This window comes from Podarcis raffonei, chromosome 12 (genome assembly GCF_027172205.1).
Source record: "Podarcis raffonei isolate rPodRaf1 chromosome 12, rPodRaf1.pri, whole genome shotgun sequence".
Taxonomy (NCBI): Eukaryota; Metazoa; Chordata; class Lepidosauria; order Squamata; family Lacertidae; genus Podarcis; species Podarcis raffonei.
In genome coordinates, this window is record NC_070613.1 from 22,377,824 (window position 1) to 22,391,121 (window position 13,298).

At 46.3% G+C, this 13,298-nt stretch overlaps 1 protein-coding gene and 1 long non-coding RNA gene across 8 annotated transcripts in view; one reads left to right on the forward strand and one right to left on the reverse strand.

Moving 5' to 3' along the window:
• ARMC3 (armadillo repeat containing 3) overlaps positions 1 to 578 on the reverse strand; it is a 59,177-nt gene extending 58,599 nt beyond the window's left edge. For 5 of the 6 annotated variants that reach the window (XM_053359351.1, XM_053359352.1, XM_053359354.1 and 2 more), the window contains exon 1: positions 469 to 575. The gene's annotated coding sequence lies outside the window, so the exon portion shown is untranslated. Of the gene's footprint in view, positions 1 to 396 lie in introns of all 6 variants that reach the window. The other variant, XM_053359349.1, reaches the window with a different exon arrangement.
• The window catches only part of LOC128398351 (uncharacterized), a 97,308-nt gene that overhangs the window by 65,713 nt on the left and 18,297 nt on the right, over positions 1 to 13,298 (forward strand). The window lies entirely within an intron of this gene.

Here is a 13,298-nt window from a genome sequence, read left to right on the forward strand (position 1 = left end):
AATTCTGAAACCAACATAAAACATTTGAATACTTGCAAAAAGGAAACCTTTCTTTTAAAAAGCAATTTCTTTCTTTCTTTCTTTTTCTTTCTTTCTTTCTTTCTTTCTTTCTCCCTTCCCCTCCCTCTCTCTCACACAGGGGAAACGCCTTTTCTGGAAGCGTATGCATTTTGTTGTGACACGTGTGTGCGTGAATCTCTAAACGCAATGAATACCCCCATCCCGTTTAAAATCAATTTGTCTTATTCATATGCTTGCTTTTTTCCCCTTCAAAATTAATAAAACAGTTGCCAGCAAAACCCAGAGGATTCATCAACTGTTACCCGGGAACAAACACGCGTCCTTTTCCTTGCCTTAGACGGCTTCCCAGCCCAGCCTTGGCCCGGCAAGTCTCACCAGTTCAGGGAGATCTGTACACTACTGTTTACACGGGTAGCTGCGTTCCCAAGAACCCACAACGTCCGTCACCTCGCTCTTTTCCTAACGCGTCCGGCTTCTCCCGTTGCTAGGTTACACCACCAGGCGAGAGACTTCAGCGCATGCGTAACAGGAGCTTCCCGGGCCCGTAAAGCACAGAGTATAGGCGGGAGGAAAGCAGAGCCTGCAGTAGCTAGTCATAGACTTGCTCAAGTAGACTAGCACACCACTTACAGATTCCGGGTTCGCTTTGAACGCCATCTTTATTTCCGCTGGGGCGGGACTAAAAGCTCATAGAAAGCAATGAGAGGGGCAGGAATTTAACGTGCCTGTGATGGAGCAGTAGCGCCTTCTCTCCACCACCCCAACAAAACGTGGCAGCAATGACAATTCTAGTACCCTTTCCAACTCAGGTGTTACGTATGGATTTTTATTTTTATTTTAACTTTGAAACATTTAAAAGCACAACAATCTGCATTCAAGTTTTCAGATTAAGATTGCTTTTACGTGCGTAAATGAATGTATATGCATGGCTTTTAATTGTTACCCGTTCTGGTATTTCTTTTTGGTTTTGTTTTCCACCGAAGAGCGAGATAGAAGTGTTTCAAATAAATAAACTGAGCCCTGGATTTTCTCCTGGGACGTGTGACTTTAGTAGGCTGATCGTTTCTTTTATTTATACCCCTCCTTTTTCCCTGATAGGGACTTATATTTACAGCAACCGTAAATGTGTGTGTATGGGAGACTTTTGGTTGGCACTCTAAACCAATCTCATCCACAGCCGTCTAAGAATACTTGAATCGTAACTTTAAAGAACTTATCTCTATGTAGCCACTGTGCTGCTTCTAATGCTGCTGATGACGTTGACGACGACACATGCGCAGTTACTAGCAGGGATCGGGGTTTTTGAAAGCTCAGAAGGAGGAGCCTCTGCTCCTACTGTCCGCCTTATTTTCTTGGAAACCCTTTTCGTTATCTCACGCCTACGCCACATTACTGAGGTGGTGTACAAGAGACATATGATCCAGTGTTAGTTCCTAAAACACCCACATTCCCTCTGGTACAAAATAACGCAGTTCGCTTTCGGAAATACAGTAATTCACACACAAACACATACTGCATTTTAATTTGTATATATGCATGTGTGCATTTTAACCGCACCTTCCATAACGTGTTCTTTCCTACACTTAGTTACACAGCTGTGAGCTCAAGATTAAACTGTCCAATTACAAATACCATCATGGACAGCAATAATGTGGATGCACTGCGGAATATCACAGAACAAACTTGAGCAGAATAAATCCACCACTAAAGCAGAATATACCAAATCATAAACTTTATCCATATTCTATTGCCTCATATCTGGGATTAAAACATAAGGTTTCCAGGTCCAAAGGCAACACATAATCTTCCATACAGACATGGGACTCAACATCTTTCTTTTGAGAATTTGAACACTGGGACTAAAGTCCCCTTCCACCATAACCACCTTCACTCCCTTTAACTACTCTTCAGGAACATACTGGCCCACCTTCAAAAGTGGGAGTGAAAAGAACCACCATCATTCTCTGTAAAATAAAACCAGTGCTTTTTTCTTTAAAAAATGTTCAGGGATACTCTCATTTTGACCCGAGAAAGCCACCATTTTATTGTTCAAATCGGGAAAAATAAATACAGCAAATGGACAAAAGTACAAAGATTCAAAAAATGTTTAGGGGTATGCATACCTCTGCATCCCCCCCAGAAAAAAAGCACTGAATAAAACCTTAATAAGATTGTCCCCTGCCCCTTGTGGAGCTAATGAAACTTTGCCTTTACCACTCCATAAACACAACAGAAAGGTCAGAACATGATTAAAAACATTTGTATTCTGCCCTTCCTCCAACTTGCTCAGACACTATACCATATGTGGCAATTATCCCAATTTATTTACGACAATTTTGCAACATAGAAACATGCCATCTAGGGTTGGGAACCTGTGGACCTGCGTACATTTGCTGAACTACAGTGCCCATCATCCCTGACCATTGGCCATACTGGCTGGGGCTGATGGGAGTTGGAGTCCAACAACACCTGGATAGCCATAGTTCCTCATCCATTGTCTACATTGACTGGCAGCAGTTCTGCAGGGTTTCAAATGGAACATTTCCAGTCTACCTGGAGATCCCAGATTGAGCCTGGGACAGTCTGCATGCAAAGCAGATCCTGTAGCTATTACCAAGTGACAGCCATTCCCCTCTTAGCTGTTGCCCTTCTCCTTGTTCAAGGTAGGTTAGGATGTTTGTGCTACTGGCCCAAGATCACCCAATAAGCCTCTTAGCCCGAAACCAGATCTCCTTTGTTCAAGTCCAACAGAGGCAGCTTTAGGGGAGCACAACCAGTTCAATTGCACTGGGTGCAGAGGCTCAGGGGTGCCACAGAGGGCATCTCAGCTGTGGTGTAGACTGGAAGGTGATGGAAGGGGGCTGAATTTTGGCGTCGCACAGGGTGCCACTGAAATTTGAGACTCCAAGATCCAACACCAGTGCTAACCATCAAACTGGATGAAATTATCCCACAAGTTCACATGCTTATTGAGGCATTTTGTAACTGAAGTGCAGGAGGAATTGACTATTGTACTGATCTGCAAGGTGTGATTACATGCAGGGTAATCATTTGTAGGAGCTAATTGGAAAAGTGGAGTAATCTAGTCATAAGAATATGGTCTCAGGACATTGGAATATTGGTCTCTTTCTACAGTGGTACCTCGGGTTAAGAACTTAATTTGTTCTAGAGGCCCATTCTTAACCTGAAACTGTTCTTAACCTGAGGTACCACTTTAGCTAATGGGGCCTCCCGTGCCGCCGCCGCACGATTTCTGTTCTCATCCTGAAGCAAAGTTCTTAACCCGAGGTACTATTTCTGGGTTAGCGGAGTCTGTAACCTGAAGCATCTGTAACCCGAGGTACCACTGTATTGGCAAGTGATATGCATACTCTGCACTGGGAATATTTGCTTCCATTCATGGTTTAATTGTGGACCTGTCACTCATCTCTATTTGTTCATTGTTGCCAATATAAACATTATTCTCATGGGACTATTAGCAAATTGGTATTTGGAATGAACTTTTTAGCCTTCTTTTATCAGAGAGCTTTGCTGTTCAAATTCCTCCTGTGAGAATCTCTTTCTCCACCTTTCTTTCAAATAAGTAAAATAACACATACACACACATTGTTTTATGAAATAGTCAGCCAACCCCCCTCCCACAAAGAATCTATTAGCTTTGTGAAAGAAAACATCCTGGTCCTCATCTCATTCTGCACTGACTATTCAGAACTTGAGTTTCATCTAATGCTATGAACAAATTAATAGCATTTGGCAGTGTGTACTGTGGTAAAGGGATTCATGGCATTTTTCTATTCAAATGTCATGGAAAGGTTGGAGGCAGAGGAATGGTGGGAGGAACCATCAGGAGAACTACCAAGGGAAGAAGGCTCAGAGCCTGGGGAGTGGTGGTGGGACAACGATGAGGGGTCACAGGGAGAAAAGAGAGAAGACTGGGAAGAGGAGGTGTCAGAAGCTGAAGATGTAACAGGGCTTAGTGAGCTGGAAGAATCTGTGGCAGAGAGCAGTCCAGAACCAGAAGCTGAAGCAGGAAGGTGGGAGGAGAGAGGCAGAGATGAATCAGGCTGATGAAAGAGTCATGAGCATCTCCCTCACCTGCTTCAACAAGCTCCCCTGAACCCTTCTCTCCCAGAACCAGAAGAGGCATGAAAAGGGCAGAGGAGAGATTAGCGATGTGCAAACACAGTCTCTGATTGCTTGGGAAGAAACCCTGGAGAAGAAGGGGCTTAGGCAGCTGCGGGGAGGGGGTACCTTCAGCCTCAACAACTGCTTCATGGAAGCTAGACCTACTGGAGATAAGTTGCTGGGCTCATTAGGCCTGACACTCCTGTGCAGAACGTGTTTTTGCTAATAATGAGTTAACTCCAACTTGCTCAATGTGATTTACTGCTGGCTAGCTGCTTACATCAAACATTATACAGTACCAGCTTTACCAACAAGAGCACGGCTATTTTTGTCACATATATTATGTGCATACAGCACTACCACCATGCCGCTGATTGCAAATCCATTATTTATTTCCAATATACTCACATACACCAGTGGTGGGAAATCTTTTTCAGACCAAGAGCCACATTGCCTTCTGGGCAGACTTCTGGCAGCCTAATTCCAGCAGAGGGCAGAGCCAGAGACTAGGTGGGGAAACTATTGGAAAATCTACCTTTATACATTGGACTAGTTTCTACACAGACTCATACACACATCTGTATTCAGGCAAGCAAGAGACATTATCAGATTTAGAGAATACATTCCAGGCAGACGAAAAACACCCATGGAGGGTGCAAGGGTGAGCAAGAGGAGAGAAGGTGTGGCTGAAGAGAAGGTGTAGTTTAAGGAGAGTCCTCAAGGTCTGGACCCTAGAGCGGCACTTTTGGCCTCCGGTCCTGAGCTTCCCTGTCCCTGATTTATATCCTGCTCTTTCATCTAAACGATAATCAAAGCAACTGACAAAAACAATGTAATATTATAATATGAATAGAAGAGAATATTTGGAACTCCCGGTGTTATGTACTGAAGTTCTCACCCTGGACCAGCAGGGGGATACTGTAGATAGTTTTCACTCAGGTCCACGTCAGTTATTTTAGGCGGGAAACCCTGGGTTGTTGTTGCTACAATGTTGATAGCTGGCTGCCTATAAAAGCAGGCCGGCTGAGCTGTTTGCTGTTCAGTTTTCTGTTCCAGCTTACAAAATAAAGAGCTGCTTTGGAGAAATCGCTGTGTCGTCTGCCATGTCTACCCACTATTCAACACTGGCGACGAGGATGGGATCGGTGGACATCAGAGCACAGCCAGATGCGACCATCCTCTGAACTGAGCTGAATCACAGAGCGAAATCACTGAGCGAAATCACTGGACAGAACCAATTCAGAGCTGACCGTTCTGGCGAGAGCACTGTGTTCCATCCATCGCCCTTCTCTCCGGCATCGGAATCATGGCTTCACTTGTGCCTCTACCGCCGTTTGCGCCAGCCTCTGAATCATGGGACTCCTACCTCGCTCGGTTTGACTGCTACCTCCAAGCCAACGAGCTGACAGCAGTATCAAAGGATCGGAAGCGGGGCCTATTCCTCAGCCTCTGTGGGCCTGAGGTGTTTGAGACGGCCCGAGCATTGGTTGCGCCTGAAGCAGTCCAGGCAACACCATGGGACACGATCCAAGAGAAGCTCCGCAACCACTACGCACCAAAGCCGTCCAAGATTGCTGCCCGCCATGCGTTTTACCACCGGAACCAGGCAGAGGGGGAGTCAATCAGCAACTACACCACTGCCCTCAGACAGGCTGCCATGCACTGTGAGTTCCGAGACTTAGATGATGCCCTGATGGATCGAATCGTCTGCGGGGTCCGGGACATCCATCTGCAACAGCGTCTCCTCGCCAAGCCAGACCTCACGCTACAGAAAGCCATTGAGGAGGCTGTGGCCTCAGAAGCTGCTGAACACTCCGCCCAGGAGATCCGCAAGTCCAGCAGCCCGTGTCTTGCTAGGAAGCCAGTTCCAGTGCATCATGAAGAGGCCAGCAGTGATGAGGCATCCTCCAGTGAAGACGATGACGTGCACCAGACAAAGTGGGAGCGCAGGAAGTTCCAACAGAAGTCCAAGAGCCAACCGGAATGTGCCGGCTGCGGAGGCAACCATTCCCGTGCCAAGTGTCGATTCAGAGTCGCCATCTGTAGGAAGTGTTCCAGAAGGGGCCACATCGCTAAGGTCTGCCGATCGGCTCCGTCTGACACCCCCCTTCACCGACTCGCAAGTCCAAGTCTTCACTCCAGTCTGCCAAGGAAAGCTGTTTCGCTCTCACCAACTGCCGCTGCCCGTCTGGAACCACGATTGGCCAAACCGACTCGCCTGCGCGATGCAAGCTGAACGTCACGGTGCTCATTGAAGGATCTCCATGTGACATGGAGATTGACACCGGGTCTGCCCTGTCCATCGTGTCTTGGAGCACCATCAAAAGACTGGTACCCAGAGTGTCCAAAAGGCAACTCGACTCTCACCGCGTACACCTGAGAGACCACCAGGGAAACGACATTCCCGTGGTAGGCATTGGCCGGTTCCGGATTGCCTTCAAGGATTTTTCGGGCCTGCTCCGACTGGTGGTGGTCAAAGGTCAGCGGCCAAGCCTCCTAGGCCTAGACTGGTTTGATGCCCTCGGCCTGGAAGTCACCGGCATCAACTGCATCTCTAACGCAGAGACTGAGGGTCTGGTCAAAGACTTTGCCGAGGTTTTTGATGGCACTTTGGGGCAATATACAGGTACGCCCATCTCCTTTAGCCTTGATCCACAAGTCGCCCCCATCAAGCTAAAGCCACGCCGGGTTCCCTTTGCTCTCAAGGCTAACGTGGATGAACAACTGGACAAGCTGATCGCCCAAGGAGTTTTGGAGCCGGTTGACCACGCCAAGTGGGAAACCCCCATCGTCATGCCTGTCAAGCCAGACGGGTCAGTGAGAATCTGCGCCGACTACAAGTGCACGATCAACAAGGCACTTCAGCAGCACGCTTACCCAGTTCCTGTTGTTCAACACCTGCTGCATTCCCTGGGTGAGGGTAAGGTCTTTGCTAAGCTGGACCTTGCCCAAGCCTATCAACAACTGCCCGTCGATGATGCCACTGCTGAAGCCCAGACGATCGTCACCCACCGAGGGGCATTCCGTTGCCGCCGGTTGCAGTTCGGGGTGAGTGTGGCTCCTGGCATCTTCCAAAGCCTTATGGAGCGTCTCCTGCAAGGGCTTCCGGGCGTGGTACCATATTTTGATAACGTCTTGGTGTCCGCAGACTCACACCAGCAGCTGTTCGAGCGCCTCCGTGCCGTGCTGACCAGGTTCCAAGAGGCCGGGCTCAAGGTAAAGAGGGAGAAGTGCCAGATCGCCGTTCCACAGGTAGAGTTCCTGGGCTATCTTATCGACGCCTCCGGCCTTCACCCGACCACATCCAAGATCCGCGCTATCCAGCAGGCCCCCATCCCAAAGAACAAGACGGAGTTGCAGGCATTCCTGGGGCTGCTGAACTTTTATAACATGTTCCTGCCCCACAAAGCCACGGTGGCTGAGCCTCTTCACTGACTCCTCAGCACAAAGACGCCTTGGTCCTGGGGTCACCGGGAGACGGCGGCCTTCAACACGGTCAAGGCTCTCCTTTCATCGGACAGTGTGCTGGTACAGTACAGTGAAGCCAGGCCGCTGGTCCTTGCTTGTGACGCCTCACCTTTTGGCATTGGCGCTGTCCTTAGTCACCGTTTTCCAGACGGAAGAGAAGCACCGCTCGCCTACTTTTCCAGGACACTATCTCCAACGGAACGGAATTACAGCCAGCTTGACAAGGAGGCACTGGCACTTGTGGCTGGAGTGAAGAGGTTCCATGAATACCTCTATGGCAGGACTTTTGACCTCATCACTGACCACAAGCCGCTCCTGGGCCTCCTCGCCGGTGATCGTCCAACTCCACCGGTCCTCTCACCGCGCATGCTGCGATGGACTGTTTTCCTGGCTGCCTACCACTACCGGCTCGTCCATCGCCCGGGGAAATCGATGGGCCATGCCGACGCCCTCAGCCGTTGCCCTCTTCCAGCGTTTGTGGAAGACCCGGCTCCAGCTTCATCGCTCCTCCTGATTGAGGATCTTCCGGCAGCGCCTGTATCGGGTGCCCCTGTGGCCTCTGCATCTGCCCAGGATCGCACCATCAGCCATGTGCTCAACTGGGTGTGGAGGGGGTGGCCACAAGGGCCTTTTGCATTGGAGTTCCAGCCCTTTGCAACCAGACAACATGAACTCTCGGCTCATCGCGGCTGTCTGCTGTGGGGAGATTTAGAGAATACATTCCAGGCAGACGAAAAACACCCATGGAGGGTGCAAGGGTGAGCAAGAGGAGAGAAGGTGTGGCTGAAGAGAAGGTGTAGTTTAAGGAGAGTCCTCAAGGTCTGGACCCTAGAGCGGCACTTTTGGCCTCCGGTCCTGAGCTTCCCTGTCCCTGATTTATATCCTGCTCTTTCATCTAAACGATAATCAAAGCAACTGACAAAAACAATGTAATATTATAATATGAATAGAAGAGAATATTTGGAACTCCCGGTGTTATGTACTGAAGTTCTCACCCTGGACCAGCAGGGGGATACTGTAGATAGTTTTCACTCAGGTCCACGTCAGTTATTTTAGGCGGGAAATCCTGGGTTGTTGTTGCTACAATGTTGATAGCTGGCTGCCTATAAAAGCAGGCCGGCTGAGCTGTTTGCTGTTCAGTTTTCTGTTCCAGCTTACAAAATAAAGAGCTGCTTTGGAGAAATCGCTGTGTCGTCTGCCATGTCTACCCACTATTCAACACCCTGCATGTTGAGATCAAGGAGGCACAATCACTGTACTCCTTTTGGTGCCTGCTGAAAACATTCTTGTTTAGACAAGCCGACCCAGATGCTTAGAAAGCTGAGGTAATTTGAATCTGTTTTAGTATTTTAACTTCTGGATGTTTTAAAGTATGGTTGTGATTTTTTAAAATTGATTTTATTGTTTTACCTTTTTGTAAACCTCTTTGAGGTTCTTCACAATCAAGCAGTGTATAAATTTTATGAAATAAATAAATAAAAGAAGGTCACAAGAAGAGATAAAACCTCAGTGTTAAATCCTCATGCTGGGAGAAGTACTGGCAGAGTTCACTTCTTCTGAGCTGCTTCCCACTTTGAAAATGTCAAAAATCAAATTGCCACCCACCCAAGAGCATTAGGTGGGGTGATCACCAGATCAGTTTATAAAACTATAAGGGTGGCTTTCACTGGAAACATAGCAATGGTTTTCCATTTGAGATGAAATTGTTATGAAGATGTTTTCTGAAATATAATCACGTTTTTGTTTGGAGTATAAATAACTTTATTTCATTTACTATGCAGTCCATATTATAGGCAACAAATAAAGTAACACTATATCTTCTTGGGTGACATAAATGTTACCATTTTCAAAAAGGTTCTTAGCATTCATATTGTGGTTTCTCCTTCAGTGATATTTAAAGACAGTCTTTCTGTTTGTTTAAGCCTTTTGAAGTATTTATTTTTGGAGTGTCTTCTTGGATCATCACTGTGTGCTGTTCAACGACACAGCAAAGCAATATTTTAGCAGGAATTCCTGTTTTATGCAAGCATGGAATGTGACTAGAATGGTGACCCTACTAGAGCATGTTTGATAGTGTGAGGTCTCTAAAATTATTCTCAGAATGCCACTCACTGATTATTCTATTTTCCGCAGGGGCCCTCTGGCACTAAGGCACCTAAGAACCAGTGGCCAACTCCAGGGCTGCTTTTCCTTGCCCATTGAAGCACTTTGGCTCCTCTCCTTGGTTCCTTGTAGCTTTGCAATGACTAAATTTGGGGGTGCAGCCATAATTTTGTTTCTCCAGTGTCCCTGAGGCTGCATTTTCACTGTCGGTTTTGTTGTAAGCACTTTTGGCTTTATGTTGTTGTTGTTTAGTTGTTTAGTCGTGTCCGACTCTTCGTGACCCCATGGACCAGAGCACGCCAGGCACTCCTGTCTTCCACTGCCTCCCGCAGTTTGGTCAAACTCATGCTATTATATGCCTGTTGTCTTTGTCCATGGAGTTTTCTTGGCAGGGATACTGCCAAGTATCCTGCCGGTTCCTGCTCCAGGTGGATCACGTTTGGCCAAAACTCTCCACTATGACCTGTCCATCTTGGGTGGCCCTGCACGGCATAGCTCATAGCTTCTCTGAGTTATTCAAGCCCCTTTGCTACAGCAAGGCAGTGATCCATGACCACTGCCTTGGTTTTATACATCCCCCCCAACTCCTCTTTCCTTTTTCCACATCTCAGGATACGTCCATCCCACCCCGCAATCCTCATAGTACAATGGTTTTCAACTGATGTGCTGCAGTGCCCTGGGGTGCCTTGAATGATGGTGAAGGGAGCCAAGAACAGGACCAATCTCTGTACCTCCTTCTTTCCCTCCCATCTCTTAATAGATACTGTAGATTAGATTGTGTAGATTAATAGAAGTGGCCACGTGTGGTGGAAGCAAGGGTTGTGCCACCTGCAAAGCGTGCCTGATGGGAAATGTAGTTCCCAAGCTCTGCCTCTACCTTGAAGGGGGCTGCACTGTCCGCAGACAGGCCAAAGGTAAGCCTCAGAAAGTGTTGGTCAAGGAAGCTGTGGACTCAGAAAGGTTGTAAACCTATGGTTTAACCAGCTTCCTCAACCTCAGCCCTCCAGATGTTTTGAGACTACAATTCCTGTCATCCCTGACCACTGGTCCTGCTAGCTAGGGATCATGGGAGTTGTAGGCCAAAAACATCTGGAGGGCCGAGGTTGAGGAAGCCTGGTTTAGGAGTTGGTACTAGGTGCCGCAGGAGAAAGCAGCTATTGGTTACTATTGCTTTGACACCCCCCTCCAAAAGGATCAAAGCCTCTCCTCTGAACTGAGGGGACGTTTCCTGAAACAGAAGGATTCCTTCCACTCACAGAAGAGTTAACTGCACACAACCCAATGTGGAACTTTATTTTCTTGTTTTTGTGTGCAAAACAAAGCATGTAATTTAAAGTTACATATAATTGGTTAGAAGAAGCATTACCATGACTGCCAAAAATCCTGTCCCGATTTATCGAGCCCCTACCTATGTGAGACAAATCAAGTGTGAGTTTTCAGAAAGTTTGTAATCCATAATTATTTGGAACAGCATCTTTCATCTTCATCTTGCAAAGGCATTTAAAAGCAACATGGATTTGTTCATCAAAGCCCCACACATTTGAAAGATTTAAAGCTTCAGAAAAAATTGTGTACTTTCTGGTTCCTGAAATAATCTTTCCAAATGCACAGAAAGCACCCTGCTGAAGAAGACATTTTTCATTTCCTGAATGATCAGTCCTGGCGTTATTATTTGCCAGATTGCATACTTGAAAGAAGACTTGCTCACATTACTTTTTCCAGAGGCATCAATCACTTTATGTTTATGATCAGCTATGAGTTATGAATATGATCTATTGGCATATTGTACAAAGATTTCCTCATTCACCTTGCTTGATATAATAACCCTGAAAGGATTGGTAATAAAGAACTTTTCCCCCTGTTGACTTGTGTAAGAACGAACGTACAACTCGTCATCAAGATTATTACTTCACTGAAACAACCAATATTTTTCTTCCCACAAAAATATCCAGTTTTAAAGTTAACCCTTGTTTAGCCATTGATTTAATTGTACCTTAAGTATAAGAGTCTTGAACACTAAGAATTATGTTGGGTTGTGATTCCATTGGAACCACTGAATGAGCTAGATGGCCTGACTCAGTACAGTGGTACCTCGGGTTAAGTACTTAATTTGTTCCGGTGGTCCATTCTTAACCTGAAACTGTTCTTAACCTGAAGCACCACTTTAGCTAATGGGGCCTCCTGCTGTTGCCGCACTGCCAGAGCACGATTTCTGTTCTCATCCTGAAGCAAAGTTCTTAACCCGAGGTACTATTTCTGGGTTAGTGGAGTCTGTAACCTGAAGCGTCTGTAACCTGAAGCGTCTGTAACCTGAGGTACCACTGTATAAGGCAGCTTCCTATTTTCTTACTCAGCAGGTGAGGCTTCAGTTAACAACACAAAAAGAGCCGGCTGGATCAGGCCAATGGCCCATCTAGTCCAGTATCCTGCTCTCACTGTAGCCAACCAGCTGCTCATGAGCCATTCCAGGCAAGCTGATTTTTGGATGCTTTGGAGTCACATGGTAAAGTGTTTCTATGCAAGTGCACATTGTAACACACACACAATTGCTTCTGCAATATCATGTGACCATCTGCAAAGTGGATCCACTCTGTCCAAATCATAGGAAGCACATCGGAGTCTTTGGAAGCAATAACAAAAAAGCAGAGCTGCAGTAAAAAAGTTATACGCATTCAAGCAAAAAGGCACCAAATAGCATCTGGTCTAATGACAAAATTGTGCAAGGACTAACTATCCTTTGTGACTAACAAAAGAAGACTGCTAGCTCCCTGTTCCACAGCAAGAGGAGGAACCCCATTTAAGCTTTCTTCTTGCCAAGCAGCCAAGGGCCAGTGTCTCACAAATATGATAAAAACCATGCTTTACTGTACTAATGTATGTGTGATTTATGCTTCTTTTTGTAAGTGGAGCACATTACAAGCAGCTGAAGTAAACAAAGTGCTTGGCTTGTGTGCCGTTACGCCTTAATCTCCTTCTAAATTATATTGCTCATTTTTAAAATGTGCACTCATAAGCTCTAGAAAGTGTTGCTTATATGCATTTTTGCTGCTGATAATCAAGCTGATGTGTGTGCTTAAGAGAACCTTGGCTTAACCCTCTATATAATTTGCTATTATTGGAAGCCAGTTGAGATGATTACTAGGGTTTGTGTTTTTTTCCATCTAGATTGTGCCAGAATCCAAAAAACAGCAGGTAGTCATACACATTATGCTTTCCTTCTTCTATTTTGTGTGTGTTGTTACAAAAGCCTAATTGGATCAAGTATGGGTCATGCGTTGGATCTTTTATTTCTAAATATGTAAAATAACACCCCTCTTCATCTAAATGCCTGTCCTTGGTTTGTTGAGGCTATCTGTTCCATATTTCATAACTGGCTGGAATCACCTTTTTTGGAGAAGTAAAAGAATTGGGCAGGGGAGGGGAGAGGGAGTATTAGTGCAGGGTTGGGGAAGATGTGGCCCTACAGATGTTTTTGGATTCCCATCTCTCATTACCCCCAAATAGCTTGGTCTATAGTCAGGAAGGGATGCGGGTGGTGCTGTGGGTTAAACCACAGAGCCTAGGACTTGCCGATCAGAAGG